General features: G+C 34.8%; 1 protein-coding gene across 1 annotated transcript in view; it reads left to right on the top strand.

The window, feature by feature from the left end:
- Nucleotides 1-21,388, top strand: part of cdh12a (cadherin 12, type 2a (N-cadherin 2)) — a 358,772-nt gene that overhangs the window by 313,874 nt on the left and 23,510 nt on the right. Inside the window, exon 11 of the transcript XR_009422584.1 lies at nucleotides 7,893-7,969. The gene's annotated coding sequence lies outside the window, so the exon portion shown is untranslated. The remainder of the gene's footprint in view (nucleotides 1-7,892; nucleotides 7,970-21,388) is intronic.

Genomic DNA, 21,388 nt, shown 5'->3' with positions numbered 1-21,388 from the left:
GTAAATATCAAAATAAATATATAATGATAATTTTACATTTCAAAAAAACATACTATCTTTACTATTTTTAAGTGCTTTTTTCAGCAAGAATGCAAACAATCAAAGATGACAGTAAAGATGCTCTTTTTTTAATGCCTTTCTTTTTAACCTTCTTTTCATCAAAGATTTCTGAAAAAAAAAAGAAAATGTATCATGGTTTTGACAATGATATTAGGCAAAACTCTGTTTTCATCATTGATAATAATAAAAAAAAAGTTTCTTGATCACAAAATGAGCGTATTAGAATGATCCCTGAAGGATCGTGTGACACTGAAGACTGTCACATGATCCTTTTCATCATAGGAACCAATTACATTTGACAATATATTAAAATAGAAAAAAGTTATTGTAAATATTTCACAATATTACTGTCTACTGTATTTTTAATCAAACTATCGAGTGTAGAGGCTGTATGTCCTTGTGTAACAGTGTTTGTGAATTTTGTCTGCCAGCTAAATGACACTGTTGAAGCCAGCGCAGTGCTCTCATGAGCTGCTTTAGTGACTGCTGCTCTCCATGAGAGGCCTCCATTTTCATCCTCATGCAGTTTTAGCTGAGAGGCCCATTGATCCTGAAATCACAGAGCACTTTCCTCTGGAGAGGTCGTGGGCTGTATCTCTTTACACCTGTCATTGGTGCATGCAGACCATTTCACCATTAAAGTTATTGAACTTTTAGTACCAGTATTTAAATAAGCGTTTTTGTTATCTGTTATGAATAGAGCAAACACTACTAGTGGAGTTATTTTATCCTGTAAAAAAATAGTACCTATATTAAGTTTATCTCTGTGTCTTGTCCTCTACATAAAAACTGGACTTGTTTAAGAGGTGTTTGTGTGCAAAATATAGCTGCATGATTCTGAATAAATTAAGAAACTTTTTTTTTTTTTATGGAGGTTGCAGTTTTCTCAGAATTCTGAAGAAAAAACATTAGACAGCTAACCAGTGTCATGGAATTTATGAATGGAATGATTCAATGACTCACTCAAGATTAACTTGTTTCATTACTGGATGAATCAGAATGATTCATGAATGATTCAAAGACAAATACACACTGGATGAATGATTTAAAGACAAATACATTTTAACAGCTCCTTTTCTGCCAAAATAAACAAATAAATAAAATGCACAAGTATTGACAGCTGAAATTGAAATTTTACGAGAAGTATCTTCTTCTTGACCTTATGTATCAGATTCTGGAATTGATTTTTAATTCCCAGCCCTATCCTTAACCCATTCCACCTTTTCTCAGTTCTTGACCACTTCTTTTTCTTCTGCTCATCTTTTTTCAGGGTCTGGATTTCACATGTGACCCACTTAAATACACAGAATGTCATAATGGTGTTTAGTAAATTGCATTTCCTGAGCTGTGTGCACTGTGTATCAGTACTTACCCAGCAGTTATCAGTATGATTATATTTGACAGCATACCATGTGCTTTTAAAGATATAGTGTATCTCTTGTTTTACAGTTACAGTTAAACAAAACCGTTGATTAAAGCAATTACATGTTATTAAAAATATACAAATATTATTACAGTTTAAATTACTGTTTTTATTTCAATATGTTTTAAAATGTAGTTTATTCCTGTGATGGCAAAGCTGAATTTTCAGCAGCCATTACTCCAGTCTTCAAAGTCACATGATCCTTCACAAATCATCTAATATGGAGTGTGTGTGTGTGTGTGTGTGTGTGTGTGTGTACAAACCCAGAATTGCAGCATTGCTTTTAATAAAATAGCAATGAATATGTAGTGCTAATGAGCAACATGCAGGCATATGGATCATTTAAACAACTAAAGTTCCAGCCACCTGACTATCTGATTTAGTTCAAATGAGATCTCTCTCCCTTCCACACACGTGTACTGTAGTCAGCTATAGCCTGTTGAAAAGTGAAGAACAAAACACATGTAACTCTATCAGTGGTCCGTAGTGATGTGTTGATTGTGTTGAGGTTTCAAATTTGGGTTCACACTAGTGTCATTGTGTCAGTGAAATCCTGCCTATGCTGTTGGTTGCAAAGCCCATTGTTCAAGCTCATTATATGTTATTAAATTTCACATTCAGTACTATGTAAATATCAGTGTAAATGTTCAAACATCAATACTGCAAAATGAAGTAAGCAGTAATGAGCCAGTAGAGGTATTGCTGCTCTTCGTCTGTCTTTCATCTGTGTCACATGATCAGGATGGGTGGCAGATGAACTGTGCAGTGCTGTCGGCTTGAGCTGCTTCACTGAAGACGCCAGGAATGATGTTCAGAAAACGTGGGTGAGGTCTTACTCAAGTTCTTATTTACTTAATATGCACAAGATGCCAGAGTTTATATCCGTTACCGTTAGCTGTGATTCTAAGGACATGAGTTTTACTGTGAAACTGCTTTGACTTGCTTTTCATTAGCACTAGAATTAGGCTGACCGGCATGACATAGCAACATTGGCTCAACTAGGGTAAGTTTGAGAGCGAGTTTATATGATTGCTTGACCGATGGCTAACGGGGGAGTGTTCAGAGAAGCCCATAATTTTTTAATTTTTAATATTTTTTTACATTAGTAGCTGAAGGGCGAAGTAAATAAAAACGAAAAATATATAAAATAAATATACTGTACTGTTCAAAAGTTTTAGGCCATTACTATTTTTGCTACAAAATATAATGGTTTTAAGCCATTTTTTTTTTTTTTGCTGTAGTGTGTCAGTAGGAAATATCAGTTTATATTTCCAGACATCCATTTTGTCATTAACTTTAGTAAGTCAGTGAGATTTTTGTATGCACAAGAAGTCTGTATGCACAAGGTTTCTTCAAGCATCTTTGCAATGTTGCCACAGTTTTTTTTTTTTTCTTTTTTTTTTCTGATTCTGCATGTAATCTCATACGGACTGGATGATGATGAAATCAGATCTCTGTGTGGAGCACTGGCTGTTGTTAGACTCCTTGTGCATACAAAAATCTCACTGGATTACATTTTAGTATTTTATTGCATTTTCTTAAATGTTTATTATTATTTTTACATGTTCATATAGATTTAATTAATTTTTAGTTTTTAGATTATTTAGTTTTGATGATCTATGTACTACAAAACGATGCCTTGGCAATAAAATGATTATTTTTATTTTTTATTTTATTCAAATTAATATTAATGTATTTATTTAGTAGTAATGTTATGTATTGTAGTTTAGTAGTAATGAAAAGTTTTATCATTTTAGTTATAAAATAATAATAGCCATGATACAAATAGGTATTATCATACTTAACGAATGAACGAATGAAGGAACAAGCAAACGGCAAGGTGATTTTAATTAATGATTTAATTATTAATGGACATTTATCAGTGGTTTAGGTGTAGCTTTGTTTATAAGTTTTTTATGATTCCCTGATTCCTGATTTCAACTTCAGTCCCTCTTCCTTAATACTGATATCATCTGTTTCTAACAAATTAGCCTTTGAGGAAAAAGCCCCACAGATCTGTACAGATGATGCATGTTGCCAGAGTTCTGCTGCTTGTAAAGTGAGCTGTGATATAACTCCAATGAGCCCTGGCAGCTGTTTCGAATGCCATCTCTCAGTTCCTCTTTCACTCTGTCTCTCTGTCTCTCTCTCTCTCTCTCTCTCTCTCTCTCTGACCTACTGCACACTCCTCCCCTTCCACTCAAAGTCTAGTAGAATAAAATGCAAACTAATCAACTTTTAAAATCATCTTGTGCTCTCAGGTTGCTGTTGCTAAGTTTTATTCAGTTGGCACTATATGCAACATATAGAAAAGATTAGGCTACAAAATGACTTCATTTTATGATCTCGTCTATACCCTAGAAACATTTCATTGCCCAAGTAAAAATATTAAAGGCATAGTTTAAAAAAATGAAAATTCTGTCATCATTTACTCACCCTCATGCTAATCAAAACATGTGTGACTTTATTTTGAAGAACACAATCGAAGATATTTTGAAGAATTTTGGTAACCAAACAGTTTTGCTTCCCTTTGTCCACCCTTTGTAAAATTTTCCCCTCATACAATTGAAGTCATTGCTAACAGGGATTGTTTAGTTACCATCATTCTTCAAAATATCTTCTTCTGTGTTCCACAGAAATTATACAGGTTTTGGATGACATGAGTAAATGACGACAGAATCTTCATTTTTTTTGTTTAAACTATCATTTTAACGCATGCGGCGTCAATCAGTGCTGGTTTTAAAACAACGGTAGCTATGTTCACAATTCCCCCTCTGAATTTCTAAATGAGTTTGACTGCTGTGTGAAGAACAGCAATCTGAGCTGCATGCTGTAAAAGTGAACATACTGCATTAGCATGGGTTAGTCTTTTGCCAGGTAGCCTGAGGCGGTGCCATATATCAGTGAGATTGGCTGGTCGGGCTCCTGGCCTATCCAGTGCTCAGCGTTCCCACCACGTCCCTGCTTTGATATTACTTCACACAGCAGCCCACAGCACGATAATGGATGTCGACTCATTCATTATCTCCATCAATCACAGGTGCTTACACACAGGAGCTGGGCGTAAGAAGAGCCTCTAGTACGGGGACTGAGAATAACAGACAATTGAATTAGGCTAAGCTCTATATGCAGTGTGTCAAGACAGTAATTGTCCTGTAATAGTGAGGGTCAAAGGTCATCTCTAGAAGACCTGTGACTGGTGAAGATGTATGTTTTTGTGGTGTAGGATCGAAGCGCTGAGATACTGAAAAAGTTTAATGTGCTGTTTGGTCAAGGACATTATTAGAGGTCGTTTATGCATGCGAGTGTATTCCACTGTATACTGTACTGTATGCTAATATATTCGTCCAAAGTAAATTGTTTGTTTGTGCCTGAGGCGCTGGACTGTGTAAGTGTGATCTGTATGCAAAGTAACATCAGCACTTTATTATTATGTATGAAAAGACTATAATTACCTGATGGCAGGAAAGTAAATTTCAAACACATTTTTCACACCAGGTCAAACTTTATTTAATTACTAAAACAGAGTCAACAAGAGTTCCTTGCTGTGGTGTTTTTACATTTAATTTCATTTTACTTGAAGCTGCAGTCCGTAATTTTTTTTGGTTTAAAATTCAAGCCAAAATCAGTATTGGAGCAAGTATATAACCAGCCAGTATTCAAAACTATTGACTTACTATAGCCCGATTCACAATGGTTAGTTTAAAATGTTTTCTAATTTGAGTGGTACATGTAGGTTTTCATGGGAAATTTGAGCATGCTTCTGCATCATTACGTCAACATAAAGAAGCTGTCCCAGCTATAGGCTGTCGCATGTGAGGATCTTGCAGGTGGCGGATCGTTTATAGCCTTTTGTCACAGCAGCTAGAATAATTAAACGTATCATTTTGATGGCGGATTATAATCCAGAAAGGATTATGTGTTTATGAAACACGTGAATAAAATTAAATTATATTCCAGTTTTGAAATGTGCTTCTGATTACGGATAGCCTGAGATTACACAAGATGTGTATTTTAAAGACAACCAGTTTGAAGAGGGCAGTTTGCTTTTTGGGATAAAATAATTCTTAATATGAAATTTGAATGGTATGACAATTAGATATAAGACTGTTCAGAAATTGAAATCTACGTGCTTAAACACACTATACTCATAGTCATGCAATGCTGATGTTGTTAACATTAATAATGTGAGAATAAAGTATAACAATAATAATAATAATCGATCATTAGATTAAATCACCATTGGCAGTGTGATTTATTGTAATGCTTTTTCCTCAGTTGGTCAAAACAGGACTTGTTACTTACTCGTTACTTGAAAATGTGACAATAAATAATAGTAATTGAACATTAACTATTGTAGTATTGTACTCTGTAATAAGAAATTTCAGAGTTGTAAAAAACAAAATTTTTGTTATTCAAGAAATATAGAATTGCTTTTGCTGACTTTTTTAATGAACCTGTTTGCCTGTGAAAATGCTGATCTACTATTTAAGTGTTTCTGTTTTAGAAATTCAAATTTTAATTCTGTTATTTGCCTTTCTTTGTAAATATTTATCACATCTGAGTGAAAATTGTTAAATAAAAAGTATTTTAATATCAACGTGGAATATGTTATCATTGTGTTGCTTTTGTTTTGTTCCATATGTCTTGAATCGATAGTTTACCTAAAAATGAAAATTTTGTTATCACTCGCCCTCCACTTATTTGAAATTTGTTTGAGTTTATTTATACTGCTAACACACACAAAAAAAGAAAAATATTTGGAAGAATGCGTGTGACTTTTTTAATTTTTTTTTTGCATTAACTACCCGTCAACGTTTTGGTTACCAACATTATTCAAAATATCTTCTTTTGTGTTCAAGAGTTCAAAGAAACTCATAAAGGTATGAATCAACTTGAGGGTGAGGAAATTAAGACAGAATTTACATTAAGTGAACTATCGCTTCAAAGGAACATGGATGAGGATGTTGTTGAGTTTCAAGGTTCAATCTTGAAATTATCTAGTACACAGCAGTAGCTGTTCAACTGAGAGGTTGTGAAAGGACTTAATCTGTATGTTTCACTTTAAGAGGAAGTGTTCTCACTAAAATAACTCTGGATCACCTATAGGATCTATAGAGAGGGTACAGGGCAGAAAACCTCCATAAATTCAGATCAGCTGGGAAATCAAGACAGCACTTCCCACTCATTACGTCTCACTCTCAGCAGATATTTACCCATTTGTGTTACAGAGTTTCATCAAAGATAACATCTAATGATCAAAGCCAATGATGCTCATCTGTGTGAATAATGATGCAGAGGAAACAGCTTGTCTTGAGCTGCATCCTGAGAATCAGGAAGATCCGGCTTAATCATAAAAATGCTCAGTTGATTGTGTGCGTGTGTGTGTGTCTTTGTGTTATGTCCAGATACATCCATGGCTCTCACAAATGCTTTGACGACTGCTACTGTGGAGGATCTCATAAAGAGTTCAATATGCAAATGTTGGGATGAAATCATAATATTGATCTGATATCTCCCCATGGAGCTCATAAAAGGCTCTTTGGAGTCTCAGTTAAATGACATGACAGAGTGCTATCCTTAAAGTGCCATGAAGAATTTTGATTTTGATTGGTGGTTTGATATTAACATTGCCAGAGATGAGAAACAAAAACCTTTGTGTTCTCCATGGCAACAAAAATCTGTGATTTACTTGATTAGAAAAAAATACCTCTTGAATCTTAATAATTGAATCTTATTTTACACAAAATAATTCTACTGGTACACAAGACAAAAATAGTAATTGTGAAAATCTAGTCAGTCCAAAATATTCCATTACGAGTGTCATCCTTACAGTAAAATTCACAAAATTTACACATGGTATTGTCTTATCAGAAATATGTTTCTGGAAAAATCATGAAGTTAAACACTGTTTTACACAAATTTTAACTCATTTAAAGCTCTTGTTTTATTTGAAATTATAAAGGTTTATAAATTTAACTGAAAAAAATCTAAATCCTTGCCTATTGCCTGCTCCCTTCCTTTTTTAACAAATTCTGGGTGGTCTGAAATATGATTAATTTATTATTTCCCATTCATATTTCCGAGGGCAATATCTGCCTGTCTGTAAATGCACTTTATATTTGTTGAGTCGTGTTTGTTTACAAGCCTTGTCTGCGAGCCTTTAAAGAGTGTGTCAGGAAGAATCCTCTGCTTGTTCTCTCTCACCCCATGTGTTTGAAGTGCCTTTGCCTTCAACCCTCTCTTCATCTCGGATAATAAACACTAATGAGAACCATAAAGCCTCTCCCATTTTATTCTTCTCTTGCTGAAATTAGGTAGCGGTATATTTTCTGGCTTTGTGAACGTCCCTGTTGGCGCTCTTGCTAAATTTAATAACCACAGTTCTGTTTCTCTTTCTCCCCGACAGGCTGGTGTGAAGTTTTGTAACAAAAGGATTCCTGTGTGCACTGGAATACATCAGCCGAAAATGAGGAACTATTGAGCGTGAGTATGATTTTGTGTGTTCCCCAAATATTGTGTGTTGTATTATGAGCTCTGTGGAAATCTGCCTGGATTGCTAATGCTGTTTGGATTGCTAATGCTGTTTGGTATCATTCAGATTAACCTCATTCTTGACCTTGTTGTAATATGCATAATAATAATTTAATTAGATGGGACGTTGTTTAGTATGCTCACCTGTTGTTTGGTGTGTTATTGTGGACAGCATGGAAGGACACAAAATCGTCTGTGAGAAGCCACAGACAGATGGGTAGCACACACACCTCTGCTCACACACACTCATCTCTTGTCAAGGAAAACACTGTCTGTTTATTAGATGAGGACAAGAAGATTAGGCTTTCACCTGGTTATTGATTTTTTTTAAATATTTCCAAACATCCTGAAAATGTATCTTTTTAAGAAAATTCCCAGGGAACACACATACTGATTGAAAAAAATAATACCGTATTTTCCGGACTATAAGTCACACTTTTTTTCATAGTTTGGCTGGTCCTGCGACTTATAGTCAGGTGCGACTTATTTATCAAAATTAATTTGACATGAACCAAGAGAAATGAACCAAGAGAAATGAACTAAGAGAAAACATTACCGTCTACAGCCGCAAGAGGGCGCTCTATGCTGCTCAGTGCTCCTGTAGTCTACATTGAAGACATAGAGCGCCCTCTCGTGGCTGTAGACGGTAATGTTTTCTCTTGGTTCTTGGTTCTAAATAAATGCGACTTATAGTCCAGTGTGACTTATATAAGTTTCCTCGTCATGACGTATTTTTGGACTGATGCGACTTATACTCAGGTGCGACTTATAGTCCGAAAAATACGGTAATAATTATAGCCTGAATGCACTGTAAGTCGCTTTTGATAGAAGCATCTGCTAAATGCATAAATGTAAAATGTATATTAAAGGAATAGGTCACCCAAAAATTAAAATTCTATCATTAATTACTCACCCTCATGCCTTTCCAAACTCGTAAGACGTGCTTAGAAATTTGACATGGAAAGAAGAAATTAAATATAATTAAATAAAGATGTTATTTTTGTTTTCTTTTTGCACAAAAAGTATTCTCGTATCTTCATAAAATTAAGGTTGAAACACTGATGTCACATGGACTGTTTTAACAATGTCCTTTCTACCTTTCTGGGCCTTGAACGTGGTAGATCTTTTGCTGTTGATGCAATTATATATCTTAATTTGTTTTCCAGGACAGTAAATCATTACATTTTAATAAAAGTAATACAAAAAAATAAGTGCACCCATTTCAATAAATATTAAAAAAAAGTATATTTCACAAGGTAAAAAGTGTTTTCATGAAAGTGATTTTTCTCTGAGTTTCAAGAATTTAATACTTTTAATGAGCTTCCCCCCTTATTCTCATATCAGGACTTTTGTACCACCCTAATATTTTTATTTATTTATTTATTTTTTACTTTATTCATGGACAAAGTATTAAAAAAGATTTTTAATACATAAAAACATGCACATCATCCAAGTTATTTATTTATTTTTATTATTTTTTTTGCAATATAAATGTGACTTTTTTTATATATAGAAATTAGCAGAATAAGTGAGCCTCTTGTCATTGACACTTTACACAGTTGTGCTCCTCAAGTAAAAATTGCATCTTGTATTAAGGTTGTTTAGATTAGTTTTACCAGAAATCAATAACAACCTATTATTACAATCCGGATGCTCACAAATGTCCTCCAGTTGTCATAGCGTTAGCATAGCAGCTTCACGCAGTGCTTTCAGACGAATAGCAGGAGCAGTTATATTGAGTTTGGAGGAACCATATGCCATCCTTGGGTTTCTCCCAAGGCTGCGGCTCCTTTGAATCAGCAGTGTACTTGGATTAACTGTCTTGCACAGGACTATCATCTGATACTGCGGCTCCAGCGCTCCACACACAGTCTGCAGGTTCACTGAAGAAGAGTCATGGCTGTTAAGTTATCTAGGAGTGCTCAGTAGAAGACTAATCTGACACACACTGATAAGGGCTTCTGGAGTGCTGCAGCCTGGCTGCTTTCATTAGGACAGAACTGTTTGCTGTGCAGGAACACCAGTTAAATGGAGGTAGTGACACGGCCTAATTTAATCACACTCATGTGCTGCATGAATGTTCAGTCTACAGCTGCCATAACGCAAGCAAAACAATCTTTCCACTGTGTAGTGGGTCTGCCATGTTTGAAAAGATGTGATTTGATTTTAAACACTTATTTAGTTTTCAATTTTTCTCTTCTAAAGTATTTTTGAAATCTGTGGGAAGAATAGATGCTGGAATATGGAAGAACATATGAATCTGAATTAGTTTTTTTCAGTGCGGTTGTAACAGCATGTACCCTATGCTAAAAGGACCATTGGAAATGAGAGGTTGTTAAACTTACAACCATCAATTGTCTAGATCATCCATATATTTTAATAAACATTAGAATCCCACGTGAAGTGACACATAATTATGGGAACACTTTGGAATAAATGCGGCATCTAAAAAGAAACATAATTTAGTCCACAACAGCGTCTGAGTATAAGTCGATCTGAAGAGCAGTACTTGATGACTAATCTGGAATGACGTCCATTGACTGCGAGGTAACCGTCATCAAGCGAAGGAGATAAGATGCCACATTTTTTTCTGATCTGTTATTTTTAATTAATTAATTAATTACTTTTTTTTTGTTCCTGAGGGAGAACAGAGGACTAAAATTTTACTGTTTTCTTGATCTGAAATCAGTATTGTTCTTTTCTTTAAGGTCATGACAGTATGAGTTATACAATAAAGTTAAACAGCTACAACAAGGACATATTAATGTAAAATTTAGGTGGGGCATAATGTTAACTTTTTCAACTTGGTTTATGAATATTAATTATGATATGTAGCATGCCTAGCAGTCCTGACTGTTTTTTAGAGAAAAATTCCTCGTAACTATAGTAGGACTTAACTGATATGCTTCTACTCATTTACTTTCATCATTTACTCAACTTTTATTCCAAACCTGTATGAGGTTTTTGTAACAATTTATTATTATTATTATTTAAATAATATAATATTTAAAAAAGTATTAGCTTTAATTAATTTAACTAACTAATATGCTTCTACTCATATACTTTCCTCATTTAGTCACCTTTGAGTTGTTCCTTTTTGTAACAATTATTTTGTAATTATATTGTAATAATGAATAATATATTTTTAAAGTGTTAACTTTAATTAATGTATCTATTTATTTAACTAATGCTTCTACTCATCTATTTTCATAACTTACTCACCTTTGAGTTGTTCAGAACCTGAATGAGGTTATTTTGTAATTAATGATATAATTTTTTTTTTAAGTTTTAACTTTATTTATTTGATTGTTTGTTTGTTTTAGACAATGCCACAACTTATACTGGTTGCTTGTTCATTGCATTTCAATTTTTTCCCCATCCTTTTTTTAATGGTTTTGTTTTCATAAAGGTTCAAGAGAAAGGTCTCTGTAAATAAAGCATCCATAAGCTCAGTGATAGAGCTGCCGGAAGTTGCTGGGCATTTTCTAAAAAATAGGTCATGTTGTGCCATTCATGTGTGCTCTTGCCCGTCTTTTGTGAGCGAGAGCGAAACGAGCCGTTTTTGGCCCCAGCGAGCGTGTCACAGCAGAAGGTGAAACACGTGGTGGGAGATGCACTTTCTCAGAATGGTGGCTCTGTGTTGCCCGTGGCGAGAGCTCTGCTCATTAAATTTTCAGTTTAATATCTCCATATTTCCCCTCTTTTCCAATGTTCTGCTCCCCATTTAAAACAGCTTTATCTGATGAGAGCATGAGCTGAAAAAGTTTTAAAAAGAGTGATTTTTTTCCATTTTTTGTTAGTGACACAACCTGAATCACACTAGAGCGATAATGGAAGTGAGACACATTTGTGACCCTCATTTTTAAAACAGCAGCAATGAACTGAAGGGTATATGATGCTCACGCTGAGTATAGATGACGCATTGTAGTACAAATCCCACTACTGCATCAAAATGACAGATGATTCAGTCATTACTGATTCCAACTCTCGAAGAAGAAAATCACTGTACACTAGAATAATATAGAAATAACATGTGCTGTCATTGACTTCCATCTTTTTTCGTGTTTCTTTTTAACTTAAAAAATTTTTTTTTTACTTTTTTTTTTTTACTTTTTTTTTTATTTCATATGTATGCGTGTCTTATTTAAATGCATTAGAAGGTGATTAGCCTTTCTTTTGGATCTGAGAACTTTACATAATGTAAAGCATGACATTATTAAGTGTATGTAGTGCATGTACAGTAACTCCAGGATATACCGTTGATACACTTAATGGTGATTATAGACAGGGGTGCACATAAGTGGTCCGCATACGCGACCGAAATAAAAAATGTGTTATATAAATATGTTCTGACAGCGCATTTGCATACCAACATGGTTGACAGCAGTTAATTACCATAATTACCATTTTAGATCACACCTGAAAGCATAAATCTTGGCTATGCCATGCCGTTTTCAAAGCACAATGCAAAACAATGACATTCATCCACTGACGCTCTTTAATCAGCAGCAGTGCTAAATCCGGAAGCACTTATACTTACTTGCCGGCAACCTGCCAAAATAAAAGCCTGCTAATTTTAAGTTTGAATATGATGCTTTTATTTATTTATTTTTAGACGCTTTTATCCAAAGAGACTTAAAATTGGGGAATACATAAAGCGATTCTTCTTAAAGAGGCAAACAAAGAAAGTAGTAGTAAATATTAGCATTTTATTTTTAAGTTTACTATAAAATAAATGTATTTGTATTTAATACTAGGACTGCCTTTTATTTTTAATGATATTATCACACACTATTATTTAGTTTATTTACTATTATTTTACTTAAAACTAAATAAATAAAATGTAATAATATTATAACTATTATTAATTCATTTTTTATAGTTATACTGTATTTAATGGGTCACGCTATATGCAGTGTGAGGACCAAACCAAATCTTCAGGTTCTCCTATGAGAACCAGGCTGAAAAAATTATGTGCACCCCTGATTATAGATATCTTTATGCTAACATTTCTCTTCAGGCAGTAGTTATTCAACATGCTCTCAGTACAGAATGACTACAAAACCCCATCAGCTGCCTCCAGGTAGGCAAATGAATTGTCCTAAAATACCTTGCTTTGGCCATATTCAAAGGCAGCATTGCATGTATCCTAAATGAAGAAGGCAATTCCAGAATGTATTAAGCAATTTAAGATGGATATGAGAGAGAGTAATAAAATAGTGATTATAATAGTTTAAAATAATAGAAAACCCTGAATTTGTCTGTACTATTCCAAATTAGGTATATAGATAATTGGCATTTAAATGAACTTTAATTTCGTTAAGCAAGGATGCATTCAGTTAATCAAAACTGACAGTAAAGACATTTGTGATGTTACAGAAGATTTCTATTCAAACTAAATGTTGTTCTTTTGAACTTTCTATTCATCATAGAATGTTATGATTTCGACCAAAATATTAGGGAGCACAACTGTTTTCAACATTGATAATAATTAGAGGAGTAACGATTCACTTAACTCATGATGTGATATGAATTATGATGTCCCGATACAATTTTCTTACTTTTTTAAAACAAAATTAGATTTATGGCAAAAAAAAATTTTATTAAAAGGTTTCACTGTCATTTTATTTTTTTCTGCTTAGTGTTAATTTCATCACCTATTTTTAATTTAGTCTTAGCCTTGTGCCAAATGTCCGTGTTAGTTTTAGTCATATTTAATCATTCACATATCTTTTTTTGTCAGTCAAGTTTTAGTCGACTAAAAGTCTCGTCATTTTAGTCTAGTTTTAGTAAAAAAAAATTTTCTTTTTTTTTTTAAATAACACATTATTACTGATAAACATTACAGTAAAAAAAGTGCTTCACATGTCTCAAACATTGGTTAAATGTCATAATTACCTGACAAAATACACTTGTTGAATGATTTTTGTTGAATGCAAATGTTAAACGTGTCTGGTTTTCAATTTCTGATTTAGGAGACACATTCACAAATGATTAACATGATACTGCTTTTAATCGTAATGCAAAGACCGGTCATTGGGACATAAGCTGTCATGTACAATAAAAGAGCCTGCGTAGCGACAGGAAATATAATTTAACACAAAAAGCCTGCCTAGATGGTGGACTTGCGCTCAGGATTTTTTATTGAATTATTATTATTTTTTTTTTTAAACGGCGTGTGGACGAATTCTTTCTACGAACACACTATTTTATTTCTTGATAACAGACCGCTGCTAACTATAACACACAAATATCGAGCCTCTTCCTTCGACCTATCATGTCGTCATCGTTGCTTGCTTAGTTTTTATTTTATACAAAACATTTCCGTCTCGTCTTTTTTCGTCAACAATAATGCATGTTAATTTAGTCTTAGTCAGCGTTTTTGGACAGTGGTGCAGTCTTGTCATCGTCTCATCTTAGTAATAAAAAAAAAGGTCGTTGCCGAACATATTTCATCTCGTCTCGTCTGACGAAATTAACACTATGTCTGCTTGGGCAAAATGTTTCATATTTCTTTGTGAAATATTTAATAAATACACCAATAAAATAAATATTTTTATATAACCAAACTAAGGCTTTGAGTGTGTAGTTTACATTTAAACTTAGAGGCAGCCACTCTATTTTAATCAAAATTCAAACAAAAATGCATCGTGCAGTTTTTAATCAAAATTTAGATTTCAAAATTGGAGCAAAAACAGAATGGCCTTACTTTAGTTTTGTAAAACTATGCTACATTTAACATATCTGCACGAAACAAAAACAGCAGATGGGCTGAATGAGAACTGCAAATTCACTCTCTGCCAGCAGGTGGTGCTTATGGAACAGCAGAAATATAGCATTTATATGGTTGCCGCTGTAAACAAAGCAACTGTGCTTATAAATGCTATTTTAATATGCATTATACAGTGGCAAAATGTAAAAAAAAATTTACATCACAATGTATTTCACAATTTTAGTTTTACTGTTATCTTTAATAAATGCACCCTTAGCGAGCATAACAAACTTCTATCAAAAACGTAATATCTTACAGACCCCAAACTTTTGAGTGTATGTATATTTGTGTGTGTTCTGTCATCACCCATTTTGAAATCAATTGTGACTCAAATCTCTACATGTATGATGCACAGAGTTGCTGTCTATGTAGTGTGTTCCAAACCAGTCACTTATGAAGATCTATTTCAGTTTGGATTCTGTCATAGACGGCAGCTCTCTATGTAGGCAGTAGGTAGCAAAGCAGCTCACTAGGTTTTGTAACAGACTTAATGAATTTCCTTTCTGCCATACACATCTTAACGGAAAAATTTTCCTTGTGTTGATTCATTTTTATTATGTTTTTAATCGTGTGTTCACTTCATATTAACATGGTGCAACCTTACTAAGCATATCCTGTATCTTAGCATCTCATGTCCGATCTTTTGCTACACGGCACCTTGAATGAAAAATGGTTGCACACTCTATGAAACTCTGTCTCGCAGCAGAGGCTTCCTTTCCCCATCATTACCTCTGACCTACAAACACACGTATGAGTCAAGCTAGTAGTTACTAGCGTCACTGATTCAGTGCTCACATGTGAGGCACGAGCGCTGTGAACACTTCCTCTTTTTCAGAATCAGAAGCTTTATTTGCCAAGTATATGCCTATGTTTTTTCTTACGTCGATTACAGAGAACACCTCTAGACACAATATTGAAATTAAAGTTCTTACCTCAATAAACTCCTAATTACTGGTTATTGATAGTAATTTAGTTGTTGTTGTAGTTCATGTATTGGGTGGGAGTAATAATAAGGCATTAAATATGTGCTTTATATATACTAATAATCAGCCAATATGGTAGTAATATGCATGCTAATAAGCAACTACATGTACTTAATATTGAATAGTGTTACCTAATCTAAAGTGTTACCAAATAATATTGTTCAAAAGCTTGGCATCATTAAGATTTTTTTTTCTTCTCTGATCAAAAGTAAAGAAATTCAGAATGTCACAAAATACTTTTTCAAATAAATGCTTTTCCTTTGAACTTTCTATTGATCAACAAATCCTGAAAAGAATGTTACATAGATTCCACAAAAATATTAAGCAGCACAAATATTTCCAACATTGATATTAATAAGAACTGTTTTATGAGCACCAAATTAGCATCTTAGAATATGTGTTATACCGAATGTCCTGAAGAGATAGAGCTAATCAACAGCTGCACTTAAAGCCAATGACTACTTTTTATGATTTATCAGTCCGTCAGGTAGCTGGTCAATGCAGTTGTGTCTTTATTTTTACATTACGTTAAGTAGGGGCTTCCAGTTATTTTGCTGTGCAGTCTGTTAAGATGTTTAATTTTGCAAACTTGTCTTTGTTATCATATTGTTTTAATTTGTAATCGTAATCATAAAAAATATTTTAGAATTGTATTTTATTTTATTTTACATTCTTTTTCACCATTTACTGCACTTTATTCATCTGGATATTTACCTACACTGGCTAATGAATCAGAAGTCTCACACATTTACAGAAAACAACTTGCTTCTGTGTTGAAAAATAAGGCAAATATTGTTGCAGAATATATAGTTTTTATAATTTCGGTAAACCAGGTATCTTGTAAAGTAACTAAGTGTTCCCGCCTTAAAAAGGTTGCTATGGACAACTTTACAGCTCAGATAATAAAAGGGCTTGTGCTGAATTATTAATGTAAATGCTTTAACAAAATGTGAGCTTTACATTTCTGCTTTTGAACTGTCCTGAACACTGGCCCACTGTAAAATTAAAACACTGTAAAAACATAATGAGGTTGTCCCCTCTTTTCCATCATTCAGAAGAACCTTCAGTTTAGTTAGTCTCCACTAAAATGACTAAAATTCCCAGTTCAAAGGCTTTCTTACAGACCTCATTGGCATCAGATTTGAAAGCACTTTTGAATAACACATTCAATAGATACATTAAAAATTGCAAAACAAATTAAAATACTGTAAAAACACAATGAGGTTGTCCCCTTTTTTCCATCATTCAGAAGAACCTTCAGTTCAGTCTCCACAAAAAACAAATGTCTTCCAACAGACGATGACTAAAATTCCCAGTTCAAAGGCTTCTTACAGACCTCATTGGCATCAGATTTGAAAGCACTATTGAATAACACATTCAATAGACAAATTAGAAACTAAAACAGCAGTTCCTCCCCCAATGTGAAGAGAGCAGAGAATTTTGCAAGTGTGAAAGCAAATTGACGAGTGTTTCTCTACACTGTTACTGGTGGATTCAATAGAGGGTGCCATTTTAGCACCCTCTGAAGGAAATTGCACCGAACGTGGGCTGATAGGGTGCTAAGCTACAGTATAGAGCAGGCCACCTTGTGTGCTCTATATTGGGGGAGCTGACCAGGGTGCTGAAGTTAGAGTCTGATGCCTGTGTGAATGTGGGAGCTGTCCATGGTAGCACAGGCTGTTAGAGATGCAAAATAACAACTTTGATGACTGTGTCTCATTTCTTTTTCATAAATGGTAAATGGTAAATGGACTGCATTTATATAGCGCTTTCAACAGACCACATGGCCATCCAAAGCGCTTTACAAGTTGCCTCACATTCACCCATTCACTCACTCATTCACACCGAATGCGGTGTCAGCCATTCAAGGCGCCATCCAGCTCGTCGGGAGCAGCTGGGGTTAGGTGTCTTGCTCAAGGACACCTCGACACTTGGTCAGGTGGAGCCGGGGATTGAACCACCAACCTTCCGGTTTGTAGACAACCTACATGAACCACTGAGCCACTGCCCAATTCGTGTAACATGATTGTCATAAAAGTAGAATTAGCCAAACAAACTCAGACATTTTCAAACATTATTCTCAGTAAAATTTAAACAAGACACTCATGTACATCTAATTCCATCTGCTCTATTGTTAGATTTCCCACAAGACTTAACAGTACAGTGCAGTTTGAATTTGTTTATGCAAATTGCATGAAATTTTATGTTCCCCCAATCATCTTACTTAAGGCACTAAACATTAACAGAGGACATTTGAATCAGGAAAATGTGAAGAGGGTGCCTGTTTGATATTTGTTTGTTTGTTTGTTTGTTTCTTTTTTCCCTTCTTTTCAGTGTGTGTGTATGTGAGAGATAGAAACGCACATTAATGAAACCTGACCTGAAGAAAATATTCCATGGGGAATTCAAGTGGCTATTACCAGCTGCATGTGCTGCAGAAATACTTGCAAGACATTTTCCCAGCTGAAGACGCACTTCTTCTTTTTTTCATACTTTTTATCAGTATGTACTGTCCTTGAACTGTGAGAGTCTGATTTTAATCATTTACAATTATGGCAGGATTACAAACAAGGCATGTGGGGCACATGCTATAGGACATCAGCCTTATTTTTATTATTATTATATGAATAAATGTATTTATTTAGCTATCAGGAATAGATGTGCAATTTCGGCATGTAGTGTAAATGTAGTTTTGGCTGACTTTTTTGGTGGAGTTTTTGCTCTGTAAATAAATATTCAGTCATTGCTCTGCATTTAGGAACAGCAAATGTCAGACTATCTTGAAAACCTAAAACATACTTTATGAAGCAGTTCCTAATAACATATATTTTTTAAACATACTTTTTAACTCTTTTTAACAGGTAGAGATACTTACACAGTATCATAATCGCAAAAAAAATGTTTCACATCGAGGGCGTCATGTGGCATCATGAGTGGGTTGGGTGACATTTGTGCCCCAGTGGCAGATGATCTTTTGATCCAGACCTGTTTGCAGTGATTGACAAAAATGTGAAGAGTTATGATCTTACAGTGATCTATTGGGACACCTGACTGACACTGAGAGGCCCCACCTGACTGGGACTGATGTTACACCTGTAGTCTGTCAGGAAGAGACCTGTCATCCTGTCATCTTGTGCTCTTGCAAATCTGTTTAACAACATGATGGATTTTAGTGTCGTTTTAACAAGCCCACACTTGAATAACTGAATCAGTCGGGTTTACTTGATCATTCAAGTCACCATTGCCACAACAGAGCACCACAATTCACATATTACTCATAATTGTTGTGAATCAGTTGGTCATGTTTTGGATTAAAAGAGATAATTCACCCCAAAAAAAAATCTGTTATTAATGACTTACCCTTATGTCATTCCAAACCTGTAAGACAATAGGCATTTTTGATGAAATCCAAGAGTTTTCTGACCCTGCATAGACAGCCAAGCAACTACCATATTCATGACTCAGAAAGGTAGTAAAGACATCATTAAAATAGCCCATGGTTCAACCTTAATTTTATGAAGTTACGAGCTTAGCTGCGCAAAGAAAACTAAAATCACTGCTTTATTCAGCAATTTCTTCTCTTCTGGCAGTCTTTGAAGCATGTTTAAAAGAGTACCACTATGCATTCGTCCTAAATATTTTTACAAATAATTTTCCACAAATATTTGAACAGCGGTTTTCACACTCGAAAACTTGTAACCATGTACTATATGTCTTTTGTCCTCCTTATGCCTGTACTATAGAAATGGTGAATATTTTCACATTTTGTTCATCCCATTTCTTTCCATCGTAAGTGACCTATCTCAGTTTAACCAAGATTTTGTAAGAAAATACATTGACAAGTGGAAATAATACTCCTAAGACATGTCCTGTCGAGCTGAAGCCATCAGGTGCAAAAACACCTCAAACCTGCCCAACTCTCCCCATCCTTGGCCCTGCAGCATTTCTCCTCAAAGCACTGCCTGAACACCAGCTGAAAGGAACATTGCACTCTCTCTCTCTCTCTCTCTCAAAGCATCTCCTTTGCTTGCTTCTCTCTCTTCTCCATTTCTCTCCTCTCTCGCTTTCTCTGAAAGAGAGCTCTTTCTCTGTCGCTCTTTTTCTCTCTCTCAAGCCTACGCCTGGTGCAGGCTCGGTTGAATCATGGGAATGAGTGGGTGGGAATGTGCTTCTTTTCTCCCAAAGATACGCAGACATACATACACACTGGCGCACACAAACTCACACACTCTGACGTATCCCAAGCGGACTGGAGGATGCAGCCTGCGGCTCAGCTTTCTGACATTTCTCCTCCCTTATCTCTTCTTCTCCTTTGCATTTCCTCGTTTTCATGTGCTGATGCATAATGGATTTCTGCATACTGCCCGATGTGTGACATAATGAGCCAGTGCTCGCTAACCTTTTGATTCCATTAGAACTGCGTTACAGATGCTTTTCCTTCCCCCACTCTGTGATTTCTTGTGCACGGCAGCTGAAAAGCAGAGATTGATGTGAGAGTATAAACAGCATTACTCAACATATGGTTTCATTAGGCCATCCACCATATATGCAGTATGCAGACACTGGAATTGTGCTTTTGATTAGCCAATTGTGGCATTCTGCAATCAGATATTTATGTGTAATGATGCTAAAGTGTAAATTTGCTTGTTGTCCCTGGCAACAAATTTCACTCCAGAGTCTTTCTTCCAGCAAACTAAATTAATTTCAGCTCAAATCAATATTTCATGCCCATTTTATTTATATAAGTTGCAGTGTATTTAGCATGGAAATAAAAAATCAGGAGAATTATGACATCAGTTGCATTCAGATCATTTTGATGATTTTTTTTTGTACTTCTCTATTCCTACAAAATGAAGAATAAAGAATAAGCATCTGGCATGTTTTTACTTTTTTATGTTTTGATCTAATTCCTGCAGATTCTGTAATTGTACAGTGCTTGCATGTTTTGCAAATGCAAATGGGTAAAAAAGACTTTATTAATACATTTTATTTATTTTTTTATTGTTAATACAGATGATGCATCCATTTCCAGCCACCATGTTTTCTCACTGATTAACCCTAAACTTGGAAACTCTGGGCTGGAAATGATCTTTCGGACATAACTTGAAGCTTATAGTGAAAGGCACTTCCGTCTCATTTAGGGGTCAAAATGTGGCTAGTTAACATGGTTATGTTAGTCCCTGTTGTTATACTGTACACCATCTGGGCCCAGAAACATTGTTATCAATCAGTCATTTAAAAGTAGCCATGTATTTTGTCTAAAGAAACTGTAAGATGTAACACCAGCATAAAAAGGCCACTTTAGTAAGAATTTCAATGCTGGTCCAGGCTTGTTTACCCTGGTTTGATTTTAGTCTAGCTTGTGGACTGACATTTCTTCTGGAGAAGCTGTTTGACTAAAAGTCTAGCTGGATAAAGTAGATAAGCTAAATAAGCTTGGTAGGCACACATGGCTGATTTGTGTATATAGATACTAAAATGTAGAAATTGGCAGATTGGCATTTGGCCTAGTTACTTTTGAAGAGCTGGAGCTATTGTAACATCAAAGAGTGTCATCCACTCCCACAAAATCACATTGTGGAGAAACAACCCTAGAATCACCTATACATTGTATAT

Source organism: Carassius carassius, chromosome 20 (assembly GCF_963082965.1).
Source record: "Carassius carassius chromosome 20, fCarCar2.1, whole genome shotgun sequence".
NCBI lineage: Eukaryota > Metazoa > Chordata > Actinopteri > Cypriniformes > Cyprinidae > Carassius > Carassius carassius.
The sequence above is the reverse complement of the archived record's forward strand: the minus strand, read 5'-3'. Positions and strand labels throughout refer to the sequence as shown.